The sequence below is a fragment of the Stegostoma tigrinum genome, chromosome 8 (genome assembly GCF_030684315.1).
Source record: "Stegostoma tigrinum isolate sSteTig4 chromosome 8, sSteTig4.hap1, whole genome shotgun sequence".
Classification (NCBI taxonomy): domain Eukaryota; kingdom Metazoa; phylum Chordata; class Chondrichthyes; order Orectolobiformes; family Stegostomatidae; genus Stegostoma; species Stegostoma tigrinum.
Window position 1 is genome coordinate 19,788,548 of NC_081361.1, and position 11,926 is coordinate 19,800,473.

The 11,926-nt window shown below is 43.2% G+C and overlaps 1 non-coding gene across 1 annotated transcript; it reads right to left on the reverse strand.

Annotated features, from left to right (window-relative positions):
• Positions 1–760: 760 nt before the first annotated feature.
• trnae-uuc (transfer RNA glutamic acid (anticodon UUC)) lies at positions 761–835 on the reverse strand. The gene has a single exon. It is a non-coding gene; the product is annotated as a tRNA-Glu (tRNA).
• Positions 836–11,926: the final 11,091 nt, after the last annotated feature.

The following is an 11,926-nucleotide window of genomic DNA, read 5'->3' on the forward strand; positions in this document are numbered from 1 at the left end:
TTTGTGAAGAAGAAAACTGTGTTAATGTTTTGGGTCTGGTGACCCTTCATCAGAGCTCTATAAAGGGGTCTTGTGGTTCAGTGGTAGCGTCCCTACCGCTGAGCCAGAAATCTGAGTTTGAGTTCCACCTCTGCCAGACAAGTGTCATCATGTGTCACAACATGTTGATGAAGAATACCTAGCAGGCGATGGGCTAAGTTCTACAAAATGGGATTAGAATAGGTGGGTGCTTTATGACCAGCACAGACACAAGGGGCAGTGCTGCAAAAATTCTCGTCATGTTGCCTCATTCATGATGGCTAACCGAGTTATTGTGTAACCCGGGTTTAGTTCTTCCTTCGCTACACAAAAAGGGAACACCAGATGAGTACCTGAATCTCTGCCTTTGTGAGCGTCGGCATATTTCAATGCTTCAGCCAAGATGTTGTATTGAGATTAAATTCCATTACCCACAGTGTAGACACAGGCCCTTCGGCTCACCAATTTCACACCGCCACTTGAAACATCCCACCCAGAACCATCCCCTACAGCTCACACACCCCTGAACACAACCAGCAATTCAGCATGGCCAACCCACCTAGCCTGCACATCTTTGGACTGTGGGAGGAAACCAGAGCACCGGGAGGAAACCCATGCACACACGGGGAGAATATGCAAACTCCACACAGACAGTCACCCGAGGTTGGAATCGAACCTGGGTCCCCGGCACTGTGAGGCCGCAATGCTAACCACCGAGCCACTGAGCCACCCCAAAATGTGCTGCACTGACCGGGAATCGAACCCAGGCCGCAGCGGTGAAAGCGCCGAATCCTAACCACTGGACCACCAGTGATGCTAACCATCTCTCAAAGACAGCAAGAACTGCAAATGTTGGAGTCAGAGTCAATACAGTGTGGTCCTGACCTGACACGTTGATTTTCTTGCTCCTCTCATGCTGCCTGACCTGCTGAGTTCCTTCAGCTCCACACTGTATTGACTGTTGTCTTTATCCATCAGACCATGGGAAATGTTTGTGCATACCTGCCTGGCCTCGCAGATTTACTTCCGTTCAATGTAGAAATATTCTACCCACAACCCAACACACTGATAGATATGCAACAAGCAGCATAGTTATAGCTTCAAACATATAACCAAATATGTTCAATGGCTTAAGTAGCAGCAATGCTGATAACTTCCCTTTAGTTACCCGGAGAACTGCTTTACAGCATAGTTATAACAAAGATACACCATTATGGAAAGATAAATCAGATTTACTTGTAAAGCTTCAAGATTAACTGCTTCAACTTGAGAACGTTTCATTCCAATATTAAACATAAAGGGATGATTACCTTCTTCTTTGTTACTTTCAGTGTTTTGTGTGTCAGTATTTTGTTCTCTTTCAAGGTGCTGTTGAGGGCGGCAAATTTTGAAGCTCCATCCTGAAAATGTACATAGAAAACCAGCTATTCATTCACTGCATCTAATCTATATCTCCCATAATATCAAATGAGATAACAGAAGAGATTTCAAAACTCAAGCTTTTATTGTAAAAACATTTTACAACGCTAAAGCCTTATGTCAACATTTGGCCAATTCGAACTCAAGAGGTGATAGCCAGGCAATGATATTTGGAAGTGATATTACAATTTATCCCACGCACAATAGTTTATCACAAAACTAGTATCAATGTTTAACCCATAAAACAATCACTTGGCAACTATTTCAGATTCCCATCCAAGTGTGCAAATCAAATTGTTGGACATGGTGAAGTTGCTGCTTCAAACTGCATTTAAAATGAGGTTTCAAATTATATTTTCTGAGATTTAAAAACACAACAGTGAAAATGATGATTGCTGGCTCACTCAGGTGAAATTCACCAGACAGTCACATTTGGGGAAGTATTTTCAGAAAATACGCTATGGTATATCAAGGTGGTATCTTATCACTACACTCAGTGTCAACTAAGGATCGACAGTAAGTGTTGATATGGTGGCCTTGCGAATGGCACACCCATATAAAGTAAAGCTTAGCAAGCCATATTGCCAGAGAACATCTGTGTAATATGCTTAAAGATTAACGAACCATGCATCGATATTCACTGTACAATCTGGGAGACAGCATTATGGAAGTTAAACAACTGTCCAATCTTGAACTCAGATTTTCCCATGTATATTTATAGAAATTGACACCACAAAAGCAATCATCCTGCACAACACACGTTTTTGATTATTAAAAACAAATCTACTTTTAGATTCAAGCCAGATATGAAAAGTAATTTGGAATTCTGCACTGTGCACCAATAGCAAACATAATAAACAAGGTGTGACAGCAGCACCGTAGAAATTATGGAGCCAGCAGATGGACAGCAATGCAAAAACATCGTCAACCGCAACTCGAACTTTCAGCAGTATGAAAAACGGAGTGTCTGTCAAATTGTTAACAACCCAACATGAATGCTGCATTTCGTCCTCTTCAAGTACCACCTTCAAACTGCTTTGATTTAATCTAAGAATGATTCAACAGAAAACTTGCATCTTGCCTCCTTACTGTCCTGGACACACTAGTTTGGTCAAGTGACACCAAAATGTTTATAACTAACAAATTATTTTGTTACTTTGTAAAATTCAGGAACAAAATGACTGGGCAAACAGCATGACAAACAGAGTGAGGAGGAATGTCTCGAAACCTGGTAAAACAATATGCTTTTTGAGAAGGTTTTTGAAGTTAGTTTGAAATGTCAGTGGTGGTCCAAGCTAGTTGAAACTAAATAGTTGATGTCTGAAATGCTCAACAAACAAAGCAATGTGATTATCTCTCAGTTCCAATGCAGAAAATATTTATTACCGCAGAGAACAATAAAAGGAAGACATGCTAATTGAACAAAAACACTAACGAGAACCAATTAAAGCTATTCGTGTTTTGCCTTGGCTTTAATTAATTACGAGGCCCTCCAAGTGTGCAAATCAAAAGAAAAGAAAACTGACATATATCCTGCTTTTAATATCATTGTGCAAGTGTTCAAACTTCCAAGATAACGAACACTGAGAAAGATAATCTATGAAGGTTGCATCATGACAGAACGATTTTGGAAGACTTGAGCCAAGTTAGACCATCCATATGTAATACATGTATCCCTTGTTGCATTATTGATTCACAGTATTTGTATGCATTCAGACACCAATGTAATTCATTGTAGATATTTTGCTTGAAAATACCTATAATGCCCTGAATATCGATGCACAGTGCCAAATGCAAACGCTTACTTGTTTTTCGCGCTGGCTACTTGTCATTATGTTGCCATCTTCGGAGATGAGATTTAGAAGATCTTCAAATGTTGCCTTTGTGCTCCTAGTCAAGAGAATATAACAAATTACTCTTGACAGAATAGAGTCAAGATTGCAAACAGCTGACATGGAATCTGACAAATAAGCAAGTAATACAGACAGTGAAGGGCAGTGAAGCATTTTTCAAACAATTGCAGTTATTTTAATGAAACAGTTCAGATATGTTTTGACACATCTCTTTGGCAGGTAGAATTTGAACCCAAGAGATATTGGGAACTGCAGATGCTGGAGAATCCAAGATAACTAAGTGTGGAGCTGGATGAACACAGCAGGCCAATCAGCATCTCAGGAGCACAAAAGCTGACGTTTCGGGCCTAGACCCTTCGTCAGACAGAATTTGAACCCAGATTATTTCAGCCCAGAGATGGAGATGTTACCACTGTGCCACAAAAGCCCTTCATTGCAGTAGTTTTAGGAAATCTCATCACAGCAAGTGAGATTTCACCTCCAAGCTGCCTCAAAATAACAATCATGTTCAAATCGTCTACGGCACAGGAATATAAACTACAAGTGCGCACTTCAAAGAGGTCTCGACTGCTTTCTTGGGTGATTAAAATAATTGTGTTCTTTGTATTTCAGGTTCCTATACAAACCTCCAGTTTATATCACCCCGTCACAGCACATCCACAGGAAACTGTCTTACGTTACATCCAACAGCAGATCAGTTTTGGAACACAATAGTTCAATATTTTAAGCTGTCAAACAGTTTTCTTTTTCCACTGTAGAAAATTAACTCCTCACTCCTTAGTGAAAGAATGAAAGATTCTGCCAGTAAGCCAATTGTTAGGATTGCACTGTAGTGCCTCTGGTAATCCTGTCAACACATCTGGAGTGTGAAGATCACTTTGGCAAGTTAACTTGGAGGTGAAACCTGCAAATTCCTACCACATATTTATTAAAAATAATGACACGGCTTTTTCAGAAAAATGACTCACTTTGACACGGCTGCCCAAGTCTTCTGAAACTCTAAGATGTTATTTGCTTGCAATGCACGGGTAATTGCACACACTGAAGAGAAATTTCCCAAAATCCGACATTCCTGTGAGAACATAAAACATGAGTTCTGTGGGAAAAACAGTGGCTCCCCATGACCCAATACCTCAGACATTAAAATGTTCCATCAGAAAAACGTGATCTGCAAAAATAACAGCATTAACAAACGACTTTGTGGGTGCAAAAATTCCACAAATCTTAGCGACTTAAAACTTGATCTTCATTTTTTTTTCCCTCTGAGACATTTCACTCTCTGCCAACACTTGGCTCGTTAGACATGGTTACTGACGCCAAAGCAAAGATTCGAATGAATAAGTTGGAGACACGGCCATCTGAGTGGTGGAAGTGGCGAAGTTAGGGAGCTGGAGACGGGTAATCATCTGTGTTATATCCATTGTATTCATCTGATAAACGAATGACAGATTACATTTTCTGCCAGCATAGGAGGGCAGGGCCTGACACATGAGATAATCATTCAAGGAAAGCATACAAATCAGAAAATTGAGTCTACTTTTATGAATCTCAATGTTATTGAGACTGAGTTAACTAATCGTAGTGAGGATAGCATGTGAATGTCCTTCATCTGCCTGCCCCACGGAGACAGGGAGAAGAATAGAACAAATCAAACCTCCCTTCCACAAGCATAAATTTGAACTTTGTTGGGAGGGGCCGAGGGGCAGGAGAGTAGGAAGCCTGCAATTGTTTGTTCTCAACTCTCAAAACCACTTCTGCTTAGCGAGGAAGGCCAAGGAGGGAGAGGGTCATTAGACCATATTGGCTTTATGTGGATGTGCCTCACTGGGCATCATTAGATAGATGCCTTATCTGATTAAGTCCAGCAGGTAAGATCTCAAGCCCACAGTCTTCCGGCTTGAGGGCAACAAAGGCTGCTGCAGTAAAAAGTAAGTGACGGAGGACACTTCAACATGGATAAGGCCCCTCATCAACTATTGTCAACTCAAATGACAACCGGAAGAGCCAGCCAAGTGATCACTGGAAGGTGGCAACTCATCTACAGAATGGCCTTTGACAGCACCAGTTTCTAGGTCGGCACGGACAGCCTGTCAGGAGCTCATGTATCCATGTCTATGACTGGGTGTCTGCCTCCATTCAATTCAACTTCTCTGGATTGTGAAACTGGAGACAGACATCAATGCCTTAAGATTCTTTACGAGTCCAAATCCATGCAGGCAGCGTTGCCAAGAGCCAAACCAGATTTGTCACAAATACCTGGCAAAGGTATAATTATGAATCTTCATTCCCAACCTTTCGAATGACTAAATATTTTATGGTCATATGAATATGGGAAATTTCAATGATAATACACTTTTGTTGCTATGATCCAGTGCCATTTTGGATGATAAAATGAATATGAATGAATTACTTAATTCACTTAATTAGTTAATTACTAGCTTCCTGTCTTGATTCTTTCCAAATGTACTCGTGGGAATGCCACATATTGATGACAAAGACAAGCCAGACATCAGGTATGACAGCCCTTCCTCATCCTTTTCCCAATTGCTGATTAAAATGCAAAGACAAATTCCTTTGGCAAACACATAAGAAACAGACAACCAGGCAAGTTACTGAAGGGCCATCATACGGGCATATGGAATGCAGAAAACTGAGAATAAAATTTACAATGTATCATAAATCTGATCACTGCTCGGAAGGGAGGCAAGCAACATTCTGTAATGCCTAATAAGTAACTTTGTGTTTGAAGGGCCACTAAAAATCTGAAATCAGTTTACTTTATTTCTCCACAGAAATATTTTTGATGAGAAAGAAAACTTTAATATTTCAATGCAACTGTAAACTGAGGCATGAACTATTAGCAGCCAACTCTATGGAAATTACAAATGCTAGGATTTGCCATGAAGCATTCAATTCTAATTCTGCTCGTCAATTCGAGAGGCTTTCAAACCCTAAACATCTCAACACATCGTAGGAACTGCTTGCTCTCTTCCACCATGTTTGTTTCATGCACTGAGTGCTTTACCCTGTCATAAAGGTTAAAAATCACGAAAGAACAAGTGTACCTTGGCAACATCAATCCACTTCTCAATGATTTTCGCCCTCTGCCGTGGTTTTAGCTGCTGAGGCCGACTGATGGTGCTGGTGACACAATTCTTAACGTTATTGAACTGTGCCACGATAGCCCAGACGGTTGATGCTCGATCTGGTTGTTCAGCCCAGATGGACCCTAAACATTCGCTGGGCACAAGTTTCTTAAAAAGATCCTGATCAAAAATAAAAAGGAAACAAAGATTACATATATTAGCAGTACTGTGGTTGAAGGAATGAACTACAAACAAGGTTCTTCCATTCATGAGTAAACTCATTCTGCTGGTTTTCATTTGTACATTCAAAACTGCACAAGCTACTTTGTCAACAACTGAGTACATAATACACACATTGATGCCCAAGGTGCATATAGGTTGTACAAACAGGTCAACAGCCTTGAGTTTTCAGTCATCTCCTTCTTATTTGTAGGTTAGATTCTAAATCACAAGTTATCTCCACCCAGCTCCTACTGCTGGCTCCGTGCACACCATCAGTGCACGGCTTTGTTGGCAATAGTCACTCCTCCTGATGCTCAGCCATGGTGGTCCATAAGCTAGACAGACTGGCCATCAGGAAAGTGCTCCTGCATCATGTCCACTTCTCACATCAAGGCAGATTGACAGAACACAATGGCAGCCGCACCCCGTGTTGGTTAAGTACACCTCAACGTCAACACCTCCCCACTGTTGGTTTCATGCTGAAGCTGAATGTTGCCAAACATCCAAGCCTGTCAATTGGTCATTCTGTTTGCATTGTCTCCTCTTGCCTCCCTCTTCAAGGCTAACAACTCCCACAAACAATTATGCTCCGAGTGTCAAACTTAACACAAACTCAGAAACCATGGAGTGGGAAACTGCTGCGTATTTATGCAAGCATGGTGCACTCTCACTTTTAACACTCCGATCATGTGACAATGATGTCATCGATTATTTCAGGCAGGGAACAGCTGAGGCTAACCTTCCGCCCTCTACAGTAAACTAAATAATAAATCTCCTGTTTCAGCCTCCTGGACCTGCCTGCAACAGGAACAACACAGGCGACCAGAATCAAAAACACTGCCTTGACATTCACCAGGTCAAACAACTGATTTGAAAAGGAATCACTGATCTCATTGCCGACCTCACTGCTTCAAGGAAAGAAAAGCAGCTATGTTCCTCTACAGACACCAATATAGGTTGTTTCCCATCCAAAATGTCTGTTGTCATCATTGTGTCACATGATTAGACTCGAAGTGTCAGAATGTATACACACGTACAACAGAGACTGCAATGAAAACAGATGTTAACTTTCTAACTCTGTGCAGAAAAGCAGCGATCCATAACCAACTCGTACGTTTGACAAAAAGTTCACTTGCAGATTAGATATGCGCACCCCTGCTCTCAACACTGACAATTGCTCAGGCTTTTTGAGACCTCGAGGACTACTTACATTGAAGAGTCACACCCAATGCTGTCATATAGACCACAGTCCCATTTGCTCAAAGCTGAGCTTCCATTTGAAGCCAAAGCCTATGACCAGACCCAGACAGAACACAAAATTTGAGTCAGCAATCCTTCGCCTCATTTCGTAGAGGTAGGCACCAAGCCACCTTGGAGACTAGACTGGAATAGCCTGATCTCGTGGCTGATTCCATTCCAGGAGATCTCTGCAAACACCAAAGTTGTCTTACTGGACACTTCGAACAAAATCACTGGGTTCATGTCAGAAAAGTGACTGTTCTGGTGAAACATTTCAACTTTTACCCTGAAATACTATTCATTTTGTAGAGATTCAACACGAAGTTACGAAGGATTTTCAGTGCTCTCCCTGCTCACTTAATTCATGTGACATTCATTTAAAAAAATAGGCGAGTGCTGAAGTCTTCATCGACAGGTATTTCAAGCTTAAGACTGAAGTTACATTTCAAACAAGACACTTTGACATCTTGGACGACTGCATTGTGAAGGCAATTCAGTTATAATGACTGGTGGAGCGGAAATAGCTTTCAATAATATGGTGAGATTCGGATGCTTCCTGCTGACTGAAACATCGTATTGAGAATGACTGCGAAAGACAGGTCTCAACAGAATAAACCCTAGATTCCTAGATAATAAAATGTGAGGCTGGATGAACACAGCAGGACCAGCAGCATCTCAGGAGCATAAAAGCTGACATTTCGGGCCTAGACCCTTCATCAGAGAGGGGGATGGGGTGAGGGTTCTGGAATAAATAGGGAGAGACGGAGAGGCGGACCGAAGATGGAGAGTAAAGAAGATAGGTGGAGTGGAGAGTATAGGTGGGGAGGGACGGAGGGGATAGGACAGTCCAGGGAAGACAGAAAGGTCAAGGAGGTGGGATGAGGTTAGTAGGTAGGAGGTGGAGCTGCGGCTTGGGGTGGGAGGAAGGGATGGGTGAGAGGAAGAACAGGTTAGGGAGGCAGAGACAGGCTGGACTGGTTTTGGGATACAGTGGCGGGAGGGGAAGAGCTGGGCTGGTTGTGTGGTGCACTGCGGGGAGAGGACGAACTGGGCTGGCTTTGAGATGCGTTGGGGGAAGGGGAGATTTTGAAGCTGGTGAAGTCCACATTGATACCATTGTGCTGCAGGGTTCCCAACCGGAATATGAGTTGCTGTTCCTGCAACCTTCGAGTGGCATCATTGTGGCACTGCAGGAGGCCCATGATGGACATGTCATCGAAAGAATGGGAGGGGGAGTGGAAAACGCTCGCGACTGGGAGGTGCAGTTGTTTATTGCAAACTGAGCAGAGGTCTTCTGCAAATCAGTCCGCAAGCTGCTGCTTGGTTTTCCCAATGTAGAGGAGGCCACACCGGGTACAATGGATACAGTATACAACATTGGCAGATGTGCAGGTGAACCTCTGCTTAACATGGAAAGTCATCTTGGGGACTGGGATTGGGGTGAGGGAGGGGATGTGGGGGCAAGTGTAGCATTTCCTGCGGTTGCAGGGGAAGATGTCGGGTGTGGTGGGGTTGGAGGGCAGTGTGGAGCGAACAAGGGAGTCACACAGAGTGTGGTCTCTCCGGAAAGCAGGATACAATGCATCATCCTCCGAAACTTCCGCCATCTACAGTCCAACACCACCACCCAAGACATTTTTCCATCCCCACTCTTGTCTGCCTTCCGGAGAGACCACTCTCTCCGCGACTCTCTTGTTCGCTCCACACTCCCCTCCAAACCCACCACACCAGCACCTTCCACTGAAACCGCAGAAAATGCTACACTTGCCCCCACACCCCCTCCCTCACCCCATCCAAGGCCCCGAGATGACTTTCCATATTAAGCAGAGGTTCACCTGCACATCTGCCAATCTAGTATGTTGTATCCATTGTACCCGGTGTGGCTTCCTCTACATTGGGGAAACCAAGTGGAGACTTGGGGACCGGTTTGCAGAACACCTCCACTTGGCTCGCAATAAACAACTGCACCTCCCAGTCACGAGCGTTTTCCACTCTCCCTCCCATTCTTTAGATGACATGTCCATCATGGGCCTCCTGCAGTGCCACAATGATGCCACCCGAAGGCTGCGGGAACAGCAATTCATATTCCGCTTGGAAACCCTGCAGCCCAATGATGTCAATGTGGACTTCACCAGATTCAAAATCTCCCCTTCCCTCACCGCATCCCAAAACCAGCCCAGATCGTCCTCTCCCCCCACTGCATCCCAAAAACAGCCCAGACTGTCTTTGCCTCCCTAACCTGTTCTTCTTCTCAACAATCACTTCCTCCCACCCCAAGTCGCACCTCCATCTCCTTTCTGCTAACCTCATCCCACCTCCTTGACCTGTCCGTCTTCCCTGGACTGTCTTATCCCCTCCCTACCTCCCCACCTATACTCTCCTCTCCACCTATCTTCTTTTCTCTCCATCTTCGGTCCGCCTCCGCCCTCTCTCCCTATTTATTCCAGAACCCTTACCCCATCCCCCTCTCTGATGAAGGGTCTAGGCCCCAAATGACAGCTTTTAAGCTCCTGAGATGCTGCTGGTCCTGCTGTGTTCATCCAGCCTCACATTTTATTATCTTGGATTCTCCAGAATCTGCAATCCATTATCACAGACCCAGATTCCTGTTTACTCACAGCATCCATAAAGGTCAGCTGCTCTGCAATGCAGCGTGATGGGTAGCAGAGGAGCTTTTCGTCCACTTCTTCGATGGTTCCTTCATGTTCTTCTCCCACGTAGAACCCAAGTCTTCCAGGGTAGCCTTCTGCGTAAGTGAAGATAGATATTTATTTTGTGCCCAAAGTTCTCATTGCTCCAAAACATCTTACTCACTTGTGACTAGAAATCGTCCACTAATTTACAACAGTTAGCTCACATTTATAGTTTTAAATCTCGATTTGCTGAATTTAATGTGATATTGCAGTGAAACCCTCCTGTTGGAAGCATTTCAATTGCAAAAGAAATTGTATTTACTGACAGATTCCCATTCCAATTTCTTGCCAAAGGAAATCTTTCAAATCTCAAGTTCTTGTTTTACAATAACCTGCAAAATTATTCAATCATATTAGAAAATAAAATGTCATTGACAGCAACAGTTAAAAAGGAAATTGTCCTGAAAGACTCATTCAATGCTGCTGGGTCTTAGCAGACCATATTACAGAGTCCGTTCTATGCAGAATTTGGTCTTGTACATCATGAACTCAGTACAGCGGTATTCACTCAGCAATACTTGGCTTAACCAAAATTTTTGGATCTACTTTTGAAGCTTGTCAAAGGAAGCCCAAATGAACTAAACCCTGAGACAGATGGCTAAGCCCTCCACGAACTGACAGGGAGGCACCATGAATTTGACAACGTCAGATGACCACTCAAAATGGAGGCTCTTGAGGCACATTGGTAGTGTTCCTATTTCCGGACCAAGTGGCCTTGGGCTTAGTCTCACCTGCTCCACAGGCATGTAGTAACCAACAAGGGCTCTTGTGCTGTAGTGCTAGTGTCAATAACAATGAGCCACGAGGCCTGGCTTCAACACCCACCTGCTACAGTGTATGCGTTAACATGTGTGAACAAGTTCGATTAGAAAAACATCTTGCTACTCAAAATGAACAGCTTTACACATCATGTCTAAACAAATTCAGACACACCGCCGACCCCACCCATTGATTCTTTCACTGATGTCAAAGTATCCAAATGGTTGGTATCTGGCTAAAATGGTGCTCTTCTACGGTCAATGATTACTACTGCACAACACTGATCTTTGGGACCACTGGTAATCTCGGATCTAAATGGTCATTTTAACAAATTAATTTCATCAGAGTCCATCGCAGAAAAAGATCTTAACTTTCATCATAACTCAGTCATTTGAATTACCATTAAGCTGCAGCGTTAACAATTTATTCTGGCAGCTATGTGAGCTATTTATAGAGATGTTTCACTTTGAACCCCAAATTACAAGAGAAAGCAGCGAAGTTGCCAAAGGCACTTGTGCTGATCCAAATGAATCCATCTATTGCAATCTCAATTCTCTGTACTGTGAGGTATTGCAGTGAAGCAAACGTAATCCGAATAGTTTGCAGTGCATTCATGTTAACTTTGGAATTCAACTGA